General features: G+C 43.6%; 1 long non-coding RNA gene across 2 annotated transcripts; it reads left to right on the top strand.

The window, feature by feature from the left end:
* Window positions 1–13662: 13662 nt before the first annotated feature.
* LOC142572082 (uncharacterized) lies at window positions 13663–15241 on the top strand. Of its 2 annotated transcripts, none has more exons than XR_012825998.1 (3): window positions 13663–13989; window positions 14135–14221; window positions 15059–15241. It is a non-coding gene; the product is annotated as an uncharacterized LOC142572082 (long non-coding RNA). The 2 variants fall into 2 exon arrangements; XR_012825999.1 differs by having other exon boundaries at window positions 14135–14226.
* The last annotated feature ends 754 nt before the right edge of the window (window positions 15242–15995 follow it).

The following is a 15995-nucleotide window of genomic DNA, read 5'->3' as shown; positions in this document are numbered from 1 at the left end:
CAGCGTGTTTCTTTCAACTGAAGCAGCGAAGAAAAGCAACGGCATGGCCGCTGTTGTCAGCATTTTTGACGGCAAGATTAAGTCCAATTCGAGCATTAAGTCCCAACATACTTACTGCAAATACGAGCGTCACTGGCCCTTCAAAGATTTCCTGAAGCAAGCAATATTCTCGGAAACAATTGAGCGGAGTGTTTAAATGTGGTAAGCTATGTGATTTTTTTAGCCACCTTTGGCCCATTCACTGCAGGAATTCATGTACGTTCATTTGAATCTAATCCGTGCTTTCTTATGTGCCCTGGTTTTAGTGTAGTTATGTGACCGGACTTTGCGCTTACCTTAGTGCACCTATGTGACCAGACATTGTGTTACTGTGCTTCTCAGTTTACTTTTTGTTTTAGTGTGGCATTAGTGCAATTACGTCACTGGAGTTTGTGTTATTACGATTTGAAGATGACTTTTACTTTTAATGCGTTTAAGTGTTTTTTCTTTGAAATGATTATGTGAAAAAAGAGCAGCTGGCGCCAACTAAAGGCCACAGCATCTCCTAAGTGACATATAATAAAGCAAAGTCGCTTGGCATATTTGCCGTAGCAAGCTCCCTGTGATCCTGATAATAATGCGATTAGCATTATTTGCGCACTTCAGGCCTTTTGAGCCGATATATCTCTTTATTGAGCCTCTTATGCAGGCCCATTGACCCAAGTTGTCTACCAGCATGTGTCATGCACTAGGCATGTGCTCGTCATCGTGGTGGCGTCGTGGTCATTCGATCGTCGTCATTCCAGCTTCACCTACTGGCTTTCGTCATGCCGTCGTCGTCATTCCTACGCCGACCCAATGGCTCAAGTTGTCTAATAGCTTGCGCACTCGTAGTCGGGATGCTGTCGTGGTGCATGCATCGTCGTCATTCCAGCTTTGTCGTATTATTCTCGTTATGCCATCGTTGTCACGCTATCATCGTCATCTCATTGAGATCATACCTTTGTCATGCAATCTTCGCCATACAGTCGTCGTCCCGCATTTGATGTCATAACGTTGTGGTCAGGCATCACGGTCGTTCTGTCGTCCTCATTCTCACTTTGTAGTCCCGCCGTCCTGACTCCATCGTCGTCACACTATCGTCGTCATACCATTGTCGTCATAGCGCCATCATAACGCTGTCGTTTTACATCGTCATCAGTTCAGAAACCCCATCCCATGGTCTTCATGTAGTCATTGTGATACCTCCTTCGTCTTTATATCCACAGCACTAATTCTTCATCATTTTATGTCAATCATGCTGTCGTCATTCTATCATTATTATGCCGCCATTTTCATGTCATCGCGGCGTCACTGGGTGATCCTCAGACAGTCGCTGTCATGTATCGGTTGTCATACTGTCCTCGTGATGCCGTCGTTATCCTGTTGCTTCGTAGTCATGCCATCGTCCTCTTGGCAACGTTATCACGCTGCCATCGTTATTCAATCGTTATCACTTGAGAATCATAATCTCGTTTTGTCATGCTCTCACCATCACGCCTCTGTCGTTACATCAACCTCATTCCATCGTCGTTACTGCGACGTCGTCATACATTCGTCGTCATGCGTCAGGCTCATGGACTTCCTCGGCAAGAGAGTGCCATAGAAAAGTGGGCCGATGCCGGTGACAGTGTAAGTCACATGTAGTCGAAGCAAGTGGCAGTTTCAGAACGACCACTACAGATTTTAAATAAAAGTGGCTTCGGCAATACTTGGTGTCGCTACAATGCTTGAATGCTAATCGCATTACTGTCGACAGACATTGTGAGATTGGTTCTGCTCTAAGTTTATTTCATGTGGCCCAAGTTATCTAGGCTTGCGCCACTATAAGTATGTGTTTGTGACCGTGATTCCGTCGTGGTCGTTCCATCGTCGTGATTAAAGTTTCTTCATCCGACTTTCGCCATGCAGTCACCGTCACGCCTTCTACACGGATTAAGCGGCGCAAGTTGTCTAATTGCTTGTGCAGCTGGGTACGTGCTCGTGGCCGCGATACTATCGTGGTCTTTGCGTTATCGTCTACCAGGTTTGTTTTTCTACTCGCGTCATGCCGTCATCGTCGTAAGGTCATCTTCGTCATACAGCTTCCATGTATTCATTCTCATACCGCCATCGTTTCATCGTCGTCATCAAAGTTTCGTCATCTGAGTCTCGTCATACAGTCGTCGTCACGCCTTCTACGCGGACCCACTGATCCACGTTGACTAATAGCGGGGGCCAATGGTACTCGTGGGCGCGATACCATCGTCGTCACTGCATTGTCGTCTTTCTAGGTTTGTTTTCGAACTCTCGTCATACCGTCGACGCCATCGTCGTCATACGGTCGCCATACATTCTTTTTTATACCACTGTAATGAGGCCGTTGTGGTCGTTTCATCGTCGTCATAATGTTTGTCTTTCAACCTTTGTCATGTAGTTGTCATCGCGGATTCTATGCTGACCCAGTGACTCAAGTTGTCTAAAAGCTTGGGCCACTAGATATGCGCTCGTGATCGTGATGTCGTCGTGTACGTTCCATTGTCGCCATTCCAGGTTCTTCATCCCACTCTAGTCAATGCCGACATTGTCACGCCATCATCGTCATACAGTTGCCATGCATACGTTGTCGCACCGTCGACGTGAGGTCGTCGTGCTGGTTTCACCATCGTCACTCCGAATTCATCATCCGAATCTCGTCATACCGTCGTTGTCAGACTATCGCAATCATACAATCTTTGTAATAACCCGTCATTACGTAATCGTCGTCGCACACTCGTCAAAGTCTAATTGTCATTACACCATTGCCACGCCGTTAGTGTTATTGCGTCGTTGGCACGCATTCGTTGTCATACTTTAGTCGTGATGTCAACGGGGTCGTTCTATCTTCGTCAATCTAACTCCGTGATGCCATCGTCATTATGGCATTGTCGTCACAAAGCCATTGTCATGTTTTTGTCGTCATGGCATCGTCGTCATGCTGAAGTTTTACCTTCGTTATCACTTCAGAAACGTAATCCTATTTTCACCATGTGGTTGTAATTGTCAGTATATCTTCGTCGTTCGTTTTTCGTCATTCGATCATAATCATGCTGTCGCTCTTCAATCGTAATTATGCCGCTTTTGTCATGACGTCGTCGTCAATACGTCGTCGTCAGACAGTAACTGTCGTGTATTCGTGGTCATAGCGTCGTGGTCGTGCCACCGTCGTCATTCCGGCTTTGTCATCAAGTTGTCGTCATGCTGTTGTAATCCCGCACTCGTCGACGCCTCATTGTCTTCAAGTCATCATCGTCCGGCTGCCATCCTAAAACTATCCGCATCATTCTATAATAGTCATGTCATTTTCGTCATGCCATCGTCATCACAACGCCTCTTTCATTCCACGACATCAATCCTTCTTGATCATCGAATCGTCATCACTGTGTCGTCGTCATGCTCATGGGGGTCCTTGGCGAGTGAGTGCCATAGCAAAGTGGACCAATTCCGGTACGGATGTCCTGAGAGCACACATCCGACACCTGACTCGGATCCCTCAAACCATCGTGCTTGCTTGCCAGCAAAGAGGGCACATTCAACTTTTGCCAAAAGTATTGCAAGACATGAGTCCTACTTGTCATCGCAATTTACGCCTGCTACACGATTATCAGACCCATTGTGATGTCTGCACCGGCCGCAAGTGCAACTGACAATTCTAGGCTTCAGAAAAAAGCTGGCGCACCGTTGCAAGCTTTGAAGCCAGCAACTTCGGAAGGCATTCACGACGTACAGAGATTCCGGCAACATGTCTACAAAGATGGTTTGGTAAAACTCAACAGCTCTGCTGCTGCAGTCATTCTGCCGGCAAAATCTGAAGAAAATCAAATTAAAAACTTCATGTGTGACTACATCGACGGGTGCAGAACTTGCGGTACTCCATGCTACACTTGATTTCATTAATCAGGAACTACTACAACAATGGGCAGTCTTTAGTGACTCCAAGGCAGCAGCCCTTCAGTGCCTACAAATCCCTATGCGCCACGGACCCAATGCAATGTACAACTGGCCTCAGAAATTCGACACATATATTATTGCAGCCACGACAAGGGGCACTACCTAATCCTTCAATGACTTCCAGAACATTGCAGTATCAGCGGGAATGACCACGCCGACGAAGCCGCTCGATGTGCATATGAAAGTGGTCAACGTTTCTCCATTCCGATTTCTCGAGCAGACGCTATGGCTGGGTTGCGATTGATGTCCCGTGAATGTACTTTGCCCCTGTGGGACTCTAACGTTTTCACCATGTGTTATTTGCGCTCGTTGTCTCCGGACATACAGATACACCTACCACCTGGGTTACCACGACGTGAACAGATCATGCTGTACCGTCTGTGGCGAGGCGTTGCATTTACGAACTCATATGCTTTCCTTATTGGAGTGGTCAACAGCTCCACGTGCGACGCATGCAAAGCGATGAGACAGACGCACATATTATATGTGTCTACCCGCGATATTGTGCCCAGAGACGAGTGATGGGCAGAGTACTGGACCAGTTGGACAACCGTCCACTATCAGAACACAAAGCTTTAGGTCAGAGTTTACAAAGAACATCCGCGCTGAAGGCCTTACTCGCGTTATTAAGTTCCTGCAGTCTACGGGGCTTCACGATAGACTTTAATAACTCCGCCCCTAACAGCTCTATAGTGTACGCGGTTTGTTCGTGCTCGTCTCTCTCTATCTCCGCCTCCCACTTCCTTCCTCTTTTTATCCCCCTTTACCCTCCCTCCCCCCGTGCAGGGTAGCCTACAAGCAATACCTCTGGTTAACCTGCCTGCCTTTTTATGCATTCTTTTCTCTCTCTCTCCGGAGACAGTGTAAGTCAGACGCAGCCGAAGCAATGGAAGTCTCAGAATGAACACTACAAACTTGAAACAAACATGACTTCAGCAATACGTTGTGTCGCTGTATTGCTTGAATGCCAATCGCATTAACGCCGACAGTGATGGTGAGATGCGTTCTGCTTTAATTTTCACTGCGCAATTAATGCCGTACTCTTATCGTACCGTTCCGATTTATGTCGATGCGACATCAACTACACCAAATCGTATGTCTATTTATTTTTGTTTGGCTCTTGCCATCACGCAATCGGCGAACATTAACTTCAAGCATCAAATGCCTGTGCGAGTCCGAGCGAGTTGTCAAAGATTGCGGCTGGAATAAACAGCAGACCATATCGCCAACAACATGCCAGCAGTTCATTACACCCGTCTTTCTCGTAACACGCACAAACAGTAAAATAAAGCTTACATGGAAACGCACAACGTAAAGAGTTCCTTAGATATACAAGAGCGTTACCATTACTCGTTCAAGAGATATTAACGAACAAGTCGGTCAATGTTGGTGGAGACCATTCCTATATGTTAGGCTTCGTGGCCATTTCCTTAGTTAGAAAAATGCTTTGACTCATAAATGTAGCTCCGAGACCAAATTTTATGCTTTTGCGTTTGCTTCACCATTGCGCTGTATGTACCCCCTATGTGTAGAAAAAGAAGTTTTAGCTTTTTCTTGACAACCTGCTTGCCCTTGCCTTGACAATTACTCTAGTTTTACGTAATCTTATAACAGTCGGCTGACAGAAAAGGAATGTTCACGCTATACCATCAACAGAATCTATAATGTGTGTGTTGCCCGAAGTTAACTCAAAAGTGGGTCAGTTAGTCGGTTAGATATTCTTAGTGTTGAGCATGTTGATTGCTAGTACTGCATGTATTATGTCGCCCCCCTCTAGTTCCACGCTGCATACTTGAAAAGGCGGCACACTGTAGTTTTTTTCCAGTAATACATGGCTTTATAGGTCGCAATTATAATATGTAAATTGCATTTCCTCTATATAGTCTTACAAACGGCGTTTTGTTGGCTTGTGTATGTTTTTGCATTTCTGTAATTCATTTTGGGAATGTTGTTCATACATCTGCAGTAGCGTTCGCAAGCCCGTAGCTAGTTTAGCGCCTTCAATTTAAGTTAAACAAAGCCTCGCTGGAATGGCCAGAGCTAACTAAAACATTTTCATCATTGAGTATCAAGCATGATTCAGCTGGAATATACACGAAGAAGCTGCAGTCTACTACAAAAGAAAAATCAAACTTTTCATTCAATTCATCGCAGAAAAAACTGCAGCTTGCTGATAGATCGGTCTGTTAAAGCGAATGAGCATCTAACGATCTGTGATGTTGGTGGAAGAAAACTTTCAGTGGAAGAGGAAATTCTACCGTCCACTAGTTTAGGCACTAAGCAATATGTGCGCATGTAATCCTTTGAACGCGTTCACTTCTTCACCTATGCTATTTATACAGTGGACACGCTAACAGCACGCGAAATTTATTCATTATATTCCATAACACTGCGAGACAGTAGGCCCAAGGAGTGATTCAATACACATGGAACATGTACCACTAAAACACAAGATTGAATAGTATGTTCCATCGCAAGAACACTCAATAGCAAAAATTGAGGTAGTATACCAACCACAGACATTGAGAATATATAATTACAGGAACACATACTTTGGTATAATATAAAAGAAATATCACAACAGAACTACGCAGTATGCTTGCCGGGCTACTGAAACTATAAATTTTCAAGTTCCTTGCCGAAATCGGCGACGTCGAAAAGGGACTGAGGAAGCGCAGTGCAATCAGTAATAGTTCGCGCAAAGAAGGTATTTTTCAATGCATTTGTTCTTATTACAAATCGGTTTTAACTCATGTTCCTGCGTATAACCTATCTTCTGTATAATAAGAGGTTTGACATATGATAAAGTACCAATGTCTTGTTTGCCTATCATAACATAATTAAGAATTTCTAATCGGTTAAGTTTTCTACGCTTTTCCAAGGTTGGAATGTGATTGTCAGCCATTAGTTTGGTAGGAGAAACGCATATTTTATACTTTCCATAAATAAATTGTACTGCTTTTCTCTGTACCATTTAAAACTAGTGTATCTCCATTTTAGTGTGGGGAATACAAAATGGCTGATGCATATTCCAACTTAGTCCTGATGTAGGCGTTGTGCGCCAGCAACTTAACCTTACTAGGTGCCTTGCTTAGTTTTCTCCTTAGGAAGCACAACTTCATGAAAGCTGAAGAACAAACTTCTTTTATGTGTGCTGACCACGGGAGGCTACTAGTGAAAATAACACCCAAATACTTATATTTGTTTACGTGGGTGATTTTATAAATATAAAGGTTATAGGTAAAATTGCTATGCTGTTTTCAGCGTGTGATCGTTAAAAGCGCAGTTTTATCAACAGTTATTTCTGTATCCCATTCTCGACACCACCCTTCAACTGACAACAAGGGATCCTGCAATATTTTGTGGTCTTCATCGCACAAGACTTCCTTTAAATAGTACAGTCATCTGCGAAGGGGTAAATCGTTACAGTGTTTGGCCCGGGCATGGACTTCCCTTCGCTGCGCGTCGTGCACTGGGTGAATGTTGCGGGCAATACACATGCGATACGGGAGTAAACCCTCTACAGCATACATGGACGTGGTGTCTTACCCCGGACGAGCAACCACAACAGCCACCGTAATCGTGAACAAAGAACATCGGAGCAGCATTTTGTTCCCCCGAAACGATCCCCTCCAAGCCGAACCATAGCCCTCGAGCTCTCCCAAACAGAGGTTGAAGTCATTGTGACCGACTCTCAACAGGCGTGTCGCAGCTTCACTATACATGCAGAATTCATAACACGCTCAGAATCCCCAATTAAAAGCCGTCAACGAGATAAGTCATGATCATCTGAGCGCCAGCCCACCACGGCATTCCTGGAAAGAAGATCGCCAAACTGGTGGCTCGAGATTTGACCCGCCGAGCCGATGCCGAGGAATCAGAGTCCAAGCGCATGCAACCCCTGTAGTCTCGCACCCAGACATTACACAACATTACAAGCTAGCCCGCAGAACATACCCTCCCCCGCATAAGTCCCTACTTAAAGAGCAAGAGAGATTCCTCCGAGCTATACAAGTCAATACATTCCTCCACCCAACCAGGAATCAGCTCATAGCCCCTACACAGATCTCTCCGCAATGCCGCTTCTGCGGAGAACCCGGCTCCCTACACTCTTAAAACGGTTGCACCTTTTGGATTGTATATAAGGCATATACACTCTTCACTCTTAAAAAATTACATCCTTTGGGGCTTATCTTGTCCCACAACAACAATCGTCATTTGTGTTCCCCGCGTTTCATTTCTTTAACGCTACGAGCCCGGTACTTCCCAGTCACGAATGCCTTCCCCCTTATCAGTGTGACACAGCATCCCCGACACGAAAGTAGCAAGCGCCGAGTTTTCAAGGAAGGAAACGCAAGCAAGGCAGATGACGATTATTGTTGTGGCACAAATATACACGCCAAAGGGTGCAACTATTTTAAGAGTATTATACAAATGGCAGTGTTATACAATGGGGCTTCGTTCCGGCCGCGAAGCTCTCCACATCCCCGTAAGGAGCCTGGCGGTGGTCTCGTGCGGACGATGCCCTCTCGGTGAGCGCATATTTCCCCCCCTCATCTTTTAAGAGATTCATTACATACAAGCATATGTCTCGCAAACCAGATTTATTTCAAGGGAATTTTCCACGTCTCAATTATTTCTCTCGTCGTATTCGAGTGCTCATTGCCGTGTTATAGTTTGTTAACGAAGCTTCCCCTCAAGTCTAAATATTGTAAGGCAGTTTGTCGTGTGCGTATCATGGCCACGCATGCTTATATCGCCTTTCCGTTTCTCTACCACGGTTGCGCCTTAAAACCACGGCGCTGCAAGTTTGCTTTCTTTTCCTTCCCTCTTCTCCGCCCTTAAACTGGCTCTCTTAACTACTACACGCAGAGGCAAGAAACAACGCGCGCTTTAGATACTATAGATGAGATGAATATTTACAATTATTATTAGGGTTATAATTATATTCGAGTGCTGATTGCCGTGTTATAGTTTGCTAACGAAACTACCCCTCAATTCTAAATACCTTAAGGCAGTTTGTCGTGTGCGTATCATGGCCACGCATGCTTATATCGCCTTTCCGTTTCTCTACCACGGTTGCGCTTTAAAACCACGGCGCTGCAAGTTTGCTTTCCTTTCCTTCCCTCTTCTCCGCCCTTAAACTGACTCTCTTAACTACTACACGCAGAGACAAAGAAACAGCACGCGCATGAGATTGCATAGATGAGATGAATACATATATATAGAAAGGCATCAGTCATAGCTCTCGAAGTATAATATAATATAATATAGAATAGCTCTCGAAGATAGCTATTCCGGCGGCTAGCTTCCCACGCTATGCGTGCCGTCCTCGCACCTGTTAAAACTTTTCCTAGACTCTAGAACTATACCATTCCTACGCAACCTTGAGCGATCGGAAAGCGCGTTTTCCACGCCTGGCCGGCGGAGAGGGGGGGCTTCGTTCCGGCCGCGAAGCTCTCCACATCCCCGTAAGGAGCCTGGCGGTGGTCTCGTGCGGACGATGCCCTCTCGGTGAGCGCATATTTCCCCCCCTCATCTTTTAAGAGATTCATTACATACAAGCATTTGTCTCGCAAACCAGATTTATTTCAAGGGAATTTTCCACGTCTCAATTATTTCTCTCGTCGTATTCGAGTGCTCATTGCCGTGTTATAGTTTGTTAACGAAGCTTCCCCTCAAGTCTAAATATTGTAAGGCAGTTTGTCGTGTGCGTATCATGGCCACGCATGCTTATATCGCCTTTCCGTTTCTCTACCACGGTTGCGCCTTAAAACCACGGCGCTGCAAGTTTGCTTTCTTTTCCTTCCCTCTTCTCCGCCCTTAAACTGGCTCTCTTAACTACTACACGCAGAGGCAAGAAACAACGCGCGCTTTAGATACTATAGATGAGATGAATATTTACAATTATTATTAGGGTTATAATTATATTCGAGTGCTGATTGCCGTGTTATAGTTTGCTAACGAAACTACCCCTCAATTCTAAATACCTTAAGGCAGTTTGTCGTGTGCGTATCATGGCCACGCATGCTTATATCGCCTTTCCGTTTCTCTACCACGGTTGCGCTTTAAAACCACGGCGCTGCAAGTTTGCTTTCCTTTCCTTCCCTCTTCTCCGCCCTTAAACTGACTCTCTTAACTACTACACGCAGAGACAAAGAAACAGCACGCGCATGAGATTGCATAGATGAGATGAATACATATATATAGAAAGGCATCAGTCATAGCTCTCGAAGTATAATATAATATAATATAGAATAGCTCTCGAAGATAGCTATTCCGGCGGCTAGCTTCCCACGCTATGCGTGCCGTCCTCGCACCTGTTAAAACTTTTCCTAGACTCTAGAACTATACCATTCCTACGCAACCTTGAGCGATCGGAAAGCGCGTTTTCCACGCCTGGCCGGCGGAGAGGGGGGGCTTCATTCCGGCCGCGAAGCTCTCCACATCCCCGTAAGGAGCCTGGCGGTGGTCTCGTGCGGACGATGCCCTCTCGGTGAGCGCATATTTCCCCCCCTCATCTTTTAAGAGATTCATTACATACAAGCATTTGTCTCGCAAACCAGATTTATTTCAAGGGAATTTTCCACGTCTCAATTATTTCTCTCGTCGTATTCGAGTGCTCATTGCCGTGTTATAGTTTGTTAACGAAGCTTCCCCTCAAGTCTAAATATTGTAAGGCAGTTTGTCGTGCGCGTATCATGGCCACGCATGCTTATATCGCCTTTCCGTTTCTCTACCACGGTTGCGCCTTAAAACCACGGCGCTGCAAGTTTGCTTTCTTTTCCTTCCCTCTTCTCCGCCCTTAAACTGGCTCTCTTAACTACTACACGCAGAGGCAAGAAACAACGCGCGCTTTAGATACTATAGATGAGATGAATATTTACAATTATTATTAGGGTTATAATTATATTCGAGTGCTGATTGCCGTGTTATAGTTTGCTAACGAAACTACCCCTCAATTCTAAATACCTTAAGGCAGTTTGTCGTGTGCGTATCATGGCCACGCATGCTTATATCGCCTTTCCGTTTCTCTACCACGGTTGCGCTTTAAAACCACGGCGCTGCAAGTTTGCTTTCCTTTCCTTCCCTCTTCTCCGCCCTTAAACTGACTCTCTTAACTACTACACGCAGAGACAAAGAAACAGCACGCGCATGAGATTGCATAGATGAGATGAATACATATATATAGAAAAGCATCAGTCATAGCTCTCGAAGTATAATATAATATAATATCCCTTATAAAAATGAACGTTAACATTCTTTAGAACTCCTACCAACTTTCTATTTACTTTATTGACAGTCTATTAACATTTACATTGTAGTAACATTTGTTCATACACAGTCAAAATACTTCCTTCTGACTTTTGTATAAAGAATATTTTCAATACACCGTTAACAGACTTTCTTCTTACTTTTCTATAAAGAATATTTTCAATACACTGTTAACAGACTTTCTTATTACTTTTGTATAAAGAATGTTTTAAATACACCGTTAAAAGACTTCCTTCTTACTTTTGTATAAAGAATATTTTCAATACACTGTTAACAGACTTTCTTATTACTTTTGTATAAAGAATGTTTTAAATACACCGTTAAAAGACTTCCTTCTTACTTTTGTATAAAGAATATTTTCAATACACTGTTAACAGACTTTCTTCTTACTTTTGTATAAAGAATATTTTCAATACACCGTTAAAAGACCTCCTTCTTACTTTTGTATAAAGAATGTTGTACTATACATCATCGAACTATATTTTTTGTTTGAAGGACATGTATCCTCAGTACGTCCACAGCTCGTACTGTTTGCCAAAAAATATTTAGAATAGGAAGTAACCTGAGAGTTTCTGATAAATTTTTCTAACACACATTAATGCCGATATATGACATACTCAGGAGTCAAGCTCATTGTTTTAAATCATAGTCCCAATCCAAGTCGGTAGCCAATTGTTGACGGAGTGCTCCTAAAATGTTTAAAGAAATATGTTCGTAAATTCTTAGAACTAATCTTTTAGAGGATCTACTGGACTACGTGAGCGCGCGGTGACGTCAGCACACTCCGAGAAAATTTGCTTGCGCTACACCACCTGACCGGTGTGATAGCGAACTACTGTGCAGGCCGCGCACCAGTTGCAGAGCTTTATCCCGACCTTGGGGCTGGTTAATTTCAGGCCGATTTACGCTTGAGCCGTGACGCATGCGGTCGTGCAGAAAACTGTACATTTCGCCCACTGGTTCACAAACTTTGGCATACACTGGGCTCGCACATGCAGTGTAAACCGAAATGTGTGTACCAGTCTACGAAATGTGCAAATTTTCACCCGACCACATGCGTGCGGGCAGGCGGGTGGTGTGGTGTAAGGCTCGAGCGTAAATTTGCCCTTACCACGCACTGCTACCGCAATGCCACCAATTAGCTTTGCAACGAGATAATTAGGTCAGTGCATTCTGCGATATAAATAGTACGCCCTAAGCTGGAACGTGTCAGCATAGTAGCGTCACGATATTTATTAAAAAGAAGAAAAAGAAACGAAACTCAGGGTAACACGGCGCTGCAACGTTGCCGCTCAAATGTCCAAAAGGCTGCAAAATACAACTACTGCTGAGTGAGAGCGTGTATTGACCTGAGAAGCGCACAGGTCGAATAGAAAGAAAAGCTAACTCTGTGCAAGCAACACTTTTCTGTGAAAAAATAATTAAATTACCCTTAGAGTATAAAAAAATGTAGCTTTCTACGCGTTCATATTCGCACGCTTTCGTCCCTGCCTCCTACCGACGGCTTCTGCATATTAAAGGAAATAGGACCTTGCATCAAAGTGAAGGCAAAGTAACTATGTCAACTGATGTGCTTTATGGCGATGGTAGCGTGCTGTGTGTGAAAACAGATCGAAAAGAAATAATTATGCACTCTTAACATTCAGTGATCTTGCTTCACAACACGGCGACAAAATTTTGAGCTCCGACAAGGGGTCATGACATCCGTAATAATGGCATTCCGTATACCAACAGCCAGGATATCAAAGGCCATGCTTTTGCCGTGCTTCGGGCGTCTGAAAACTGCTAACGTCATAGCCGCCCCGCTTCGGACATATATTTGACTATAAAAATAGTACTACAATGTGCTTCACCGCTGGGCGCCAGGGAGCAATGTTTTGTCTTTGAAAGCAGCAAGTGCTAAAGGATGCTCTTGCGCAAAATAGAATAACCACATAATTTACCCAATATGATTTTATTGTTCTATGTTTATTACATTTCGAGAAAAAAGTCGGTTTTCAGAAGAATAATTGTCTCGAAAGATAAAACTATACAGCCCCTAAATGCCCAACAAAATTGAGCCGGCTACCTTCTCAGTTTTTTTTTTCTTCAACCTCGGCCATGAGGTACATTCCTCCCTCTAAGTGCAGTTCCCAGAAAGGGGTGCGTACACAAAGGCCGGCCACAGCTTTCACCAAGAGGCGAGGAATGTCTAGGTGTGAGTCAACCATCGCAAGGTAGCAGGGGAGGGGGGGGGGTGCATGTTTCGGCTTAAAGAGGGGCTTTAGTTCCGCGGCGGTCAAGGCGAAGCAGGTGGATGGAAAGAATGTCCCATGCCACTCCCGCGCATGCGCACAAATTTGACAGTTGGCCGAGTCGAGGCAAAGAGGAAGACCATCGCAATCGCTATCAGTTCCTTTGCGACGCCGGCATGGTACGGTCGGAGCGATGTAGGTGTTTCGTGGCGTTTCGTAGCAGCAATCTAGCTATTTTTGCTGCTATTTATGCTTATGCTGTGCTGTGGCTAATTCATCGATGCAAGCCAACCAGCAAGGTGTTTGCGAAGCCCACGGTGCTTTCTTCGTTCCGTAATGTGAGCGTTTCTGGAACTTCTCTGCCAGCTGCGATGCAGTGTCGTGTGAAGTGATTTAATATTGGCACTGTCCGTGTTTTAAACTGCACAAATAGCGAACAGCTGTTCCTCAAGACTGCTTTGCGCCGAAGTTTATCTCCAAATTATAATAAAAGGTATGTTCTTTTCCATCATTTTTCATAAACATATTATTTTGATGTTATTTTATTTCAGTTTCTAATGCCGCATTTTGGCAGGTTATTATAGCGCAAACTGTAACGACGTGAAATGTTCTAAGAACGATTTTCTTACCTTTTTCAGCTGCCCCGCGTCATGGGGTTCGCTTGAAGTTGCTATAAACACGAAGCGTACAAATCCTTCGTTTTCACAGCGTTCGCAATGACTAAGGTCTGGTAAATATTGTCTGATCATGAACTCATTCTTTGCTCTTTCCTACTCTGGCTGCACAGGATGAGAAACAGTAAAATATTGAGCGTATAGCTTCACGGTTCACAATTACATATTTTTCAGCGAACCGGTTCACAATGACATAGGTTGCACTGGATAGACAAGTGCGAATGTGAAAGAAAATCATTCGCACCTGTTTAACCACTGCAACCTATGTCATTGTGAACCGGTATTTTTTGACACTGATATTTTGTTTTCGAGTAAAAATAAACGAACACGTCAAATTACAGAAGCGTTCCATATAATATGTGCTTAAAAATGCATCAGTCAGCCATTGGTTGCTATCACTGACAAAGCATTTGTATTCTTGAATACTGCTTCAAGGTCTGTCATCTGTTTATATAAAAATGGATGACACGTTTTGCACATGCTCGGTGCAGCTAGCTGGCGCTGTTACGTTCATTCCTTCCAAAAATAACCAGCTTTGAGTAAGCGCTCGCGTGTCCACCTTCTCTGCGTCCGTGTCTATTGTGCGTGCTACAAATTTCACCATGAATAAACCATGTAATTAACTTTTTAGTGAGTAACTCATTTATGCAGGTAATTGGTAGAGAAACCCATTTTGTACACTTTCCTAATTTTAATGATACGTAGTAAATACAACGCAGCAAAGGATATGCATTGAATAATGTGCCCCATCCTTGCCATCTCCTCTGCAAGTAAACAGGGATGTCGGTCACAATTTTAGCATTCATGTGAACCTTAAAAAGCTGTTCTATGTATGTGATATGCTAACCTGAACATGATGTTAACACTGACCATCTTGTTTCTGTGCAGGGTTGGTTCATTCTGCAAGCATTCTGAGACATCAGCTTGCATAATCGATGCTTGCTAGAGATTATGCGACAGCTGCCATGCCGTAATCAACCAAGTCATTATTCATTTTTTTAAATTTCTCTACTACTTCTCTCACAATTCTGTGTAAATATTTTCGTGTGAATAAACTTCTTTCAGTGCAAACTTGCATTTGTTTTCCATTTACGCGCACCTTCTAGGTTGCATACTGCCGTTTACCAACATGTTCACACATACTGACAAATGTTTACACTATGCTACTAGGTCGTATGTGGGACAAATGTTACTAGGGGAATAGTAAGACGTCAATACCAAGTACATAAGCACATGTAAGTAAAATTTTGCCAGAGTGTTACTAAAGAGCCTAAAGACTTGTGTTGGTTGACGGTTAGTAGAACGTTTACAGACCATCTATGAACATGCTTCAGTTGAAGTACGGTAGCCAATTCTTGATAGGATCCAATTCTTGATAGGATGTTACTAGGGTGTATAAAGACAAATGTTAATAGGGGATTGGTAGAAAGTCAACAGAAAATATATGAACATTGTTCTTTTGAAAGAATGTTAATACGGTGTATAAAGAAAGCTTGTTAATAGGGGATTGGTAGGAAGTCAACAGAAAATATATGAACATTTTTCTTTTGAAAGAATGTTAATACGGTGTATAAAGAAAGCTTGTTAATAGGGGGTTGGTAGGAAGTTAACAGAAAATATATGAACATTTCTCTTTTGAAAGAATGTTACTAGGGTGTATAAAGACAAATGTTCATAGGAAATCGGTAGGAAGTTTAAAGACATCCTATGAACATGTTTCTATTGAAAGTTGGTGGCCAATTGTTTCTAGGGTGTTACTAGAGCGTTGTTAGGATGTATAAAGACAGCTGGTAGGATTTCAATTGACTGTTGGTAGGTTCTAGTA

Source organism: Dermacentor variabilis, chromosome 1 (genome assembly GCF_050947875.1).
Source record: "Dermacentor variabilis isolate Ectoservices chromosome 1, ASM5094787v1, whole genome shotgun sequence".
NCBI classification, from domain to species: Eukaryota; Metazoa; Arthropoda; class Arachnida; order Ixodida; family Ixodidae; genus Dermacentor; species Dermacentor variabilis.
This window is presented reverse-complemented; position numbering and strand designations above follow the sequence as displayed.